Source organism: Delphinapterus leucas, chromosome 17, assembly GCF_059928025.1.
Source record: "Delphinapterus leucas isolate spDelLeu-1000000601 "Yukka" chromosome 17, BTC_Dleu_Yukka2, whole genome shotgun sequence".
Taxonomy (NCBI): domain Eukaryota; kingdom Metazoa; phylum Chordata; class Mammalia; order Artiodactyla; family Monodontidae; genus Delphinapterus; species Delphinapterus leucas.
The window spans coordinates 48,320,417-48,323,718 of NC_143145.1; positions in this window are offsets into that span (position 1 = coordinate 48,320,417).

Below are 3,302 nucleotides of genomic sequence, written 5' to 3' on the forward strand. Positions count from 1 at the left end.
CTAAACTCAAACAGAATGGGGTTAATACATAAATCCTTGCAGGAAGTTTGGACACTGAAAAGATCTGTCACTTAGGATGGCGATTCAGCTTAACAAATGAGGCAATGAGACTGATGGAACACGCCCTTTCCAAGGAAGGAGTTACAATGATTTGCATTGATACTATCAGTATTTCCACAGTCCTCTGTTTCCAGGAGGTTATATATAGTATCACAGAAGAACCCTGAGAACAGATAATCAAGCCTTTATAAAGAATCAGAGAAATATATTAAATGTCTCTTAACAAGGAGAATTGAACTTTTTTACTTATAATAACCATTATTATCATTATAGAATTATTATATTGTTCTTAATATTTTATTATTAAATAAATAATTATTATCTTCAGGGAAGGCAGATTGGCATCACAGAAGTGTTACGTCACTGAAAACTAATCAATACACACACAAAACAATGTGTTAAGGCTACACTAGGGAGTCTGACTTCTGATCTCAAGGTTATGCCAGTTTATCCCAATTTCTCAACAAAACTCTTTATCAAACTTATTGTATCTTATCCCTCACTGTATCGGAACTGTTTCAAAAGGGATCTTGTTAGTCATTTTCCTTAAAAAAAAAACAAACAGAGAAATCCAACTCATGCCTTTTCTATGAAATCTTTGGAGGTTGCTATGACAAGGTTATTTGTAGCTCAGCCCACAGTTCATATTCTTCAGCTTTTACCCAAAGTAACCTGGTTCTGCTTGCTAGGTGTCATCTTCTAAGACTGCAAGAGATATTGCCAAAGTTTTCTCCAGAGACTGGGATTGGAAAAATGACGGCATTAGTAAATGCTGAACTTTAAGAAAATCATTTCTATTCTGAGCACCCTAACATAGTTATCTTCATTTTGCATAATACTTTTTTTTTAAACAAGGATGTACATTTTTACATGGTTGCAATTATAGGAAACACAGGGTTTTGTGTTATTCCTTCACTATTTCCAATAACGAAAGCATTTTTCATGTATTACGATTGGGGGATTATTTTCATGTTAAAGAATACATGATATTTAATGGATACAGTCTATATTTAATTTAATCAGATCCCTATTACTACCTATTTCTCTTCATTTTTTTCCTTATTACAGACAGATTCACAGATAACATTATTATGAATATTTTTTTTCCTCTACAGAATTGTTTCTTTAGAATGAGACAGGGGTTATGGTTTGTTTGGCTTGTGTCAACAGTATTTATAAAAGTGTAAATCTGAATGTGTTTAGGTGAGGCAAGTACAGTAACCTGTATTCCCCATTGCCTTCCCCCAGGCCAACATTGCACATTTAGATTACTTGCTTGACCCTGAAAGCATTTGAATTTTTGACGCCTGGATTACTGGGTCAAAGGCGTAAGTATCTTTATGGCTTTCGATAACAATTATCATTTAACTCTTCTAAAGCAGTTATACATGTATTTCAATGTCACCGACTTTCATTTATTTGAGTGCTTTCCAAACGTTAGGTGCTGTATAGGCATTGGGGACACAATGATGAAGTAAGACAATGCACAGGGAGTTACAATGCAGTGTGAATTAATAGAGCTTAGAATAGGGTACTAAGGAAACCCATAAGAGGGGCAGAAACAAGTCTTCTCCAGATCGGGTCATTACATGGGGAAGTGGTGGCAAGTAGAAGAACGGAGGAAGGAGAGAACTCCAGGCAAAGACAGTACCACATGCAATGGCCTGGAAAACATAAAGCAAGCATATTTTAAGTATTATGAGAATGTAGAGGGTGAGGTTAGTGTTGAAAGACATAAATATATATGAAAAAGCATATATATATATATGGTTTTCTGATGTAGTCATCATTAGGTATCATTTAATAATTTTTTGTCAAATTTATTAACTATATAAGCATGTTATACATGTAAAGTAGATTTAATATGCATCGCATCTAAGGAAATCCAATTCCTGACATAATCAGCAGAATGAAAAGTGACACAGAGATTAGAAAACTCCCCAGCACTTGAGAGAAGAGAGGTTTGTGCAGTTTGATGGCAGCACAGGCCCACGTGTAGGAGAAGGGGAGGTGATGGAGCCGCAGTGATAGGTTAGAACAGTTAAAGTGCCTGGAGGGCCAGGCCAAGGAGTTCACTTTGTATTAATTCAATGGTCAATGAAATTACATAGCAATTTTAGAGGAAACAAAATTATAATTAAAACTGTAGAGGAAACACTAATTCCTTTCACTAAAGCAAAATTCAGAACATCCTGGTGTCAGCACTGGAAAACAATCTCCAGGTAATTGAAGCAGGAAAACCACATCCATTTAGGGGTTCTCTCATTTTCATTATGACTGCTACCACCATAGCAGCCTCTAGGCTTCCATTCTAACACTTTTGTCCAGGTATGGAGCAATCAAAAACATCTTGCTTTGTTTCACTTTAGTACAAATGATATAGAAAAGACATCAAAAGAAGTTATTAAGCGATAAGAGAGAATAACTGGGAAACAGAGTGTGTATGAAATATATAAACAGTCTAGTTTACAAAGAACTACTTTATTCTTTATAGAACATTATTAGCCCATAGTTCATGTTATTCTACATTGGACACCAAGTATCTGTTAACACTGTGAAATAATATGTAAGACATTATGTGCATTTATATAGTCTTTGTATAAAGGATGTGATGGAAGACGACGTCTACCAATAGATAGAAAAGAAATTCTTGTAATTGTCTGTTATGCAAGCCAAAAGCGGATGGGGTAATTTGCCAGAAATAATACTATAAAGGATATAAGTAATTTGGTCCAAGTACACAGCTCTCTGGGTTGCATTATTCAAGAGTAAATTTTAGAATGTCTGGAAGCAGAGCTCTTACCCAGTGTTCAAGACATATGAGGTGTCTGAGAATTTCTCTGAAATCACACTGAACATCTTGTGTACATGTATGTGTGTGTGTATATTTCCTGGGGAGTCTTTAAAAGGCTCATAAGCTCTTTTATGGCACTTCTTCATTTCACTTCTGTGCTGGGCCTCCCCATTTATGAAAGCAGAAGTTTCAGCCTCTGAGACTTTGGGCACAAGTAGGCAGGTGGTGACAGTTTTCTCTTCCAACACTGCATCTTTTAAGCATTCTTAAGAAAGCAAGCAGCCATCAGTAATGAACATCATTCAGGTGACGTTCTGTATGTGTGAACTGTATTTGAGATTAAAAGATGGGGAAGAGGTGGGAAGCGAGTAGACATGAGACGATTACAGGGCTGAGGAGAAAAGTGGCAGAATCTAATTATGATGGGATGAGTGGGAATACACAAATG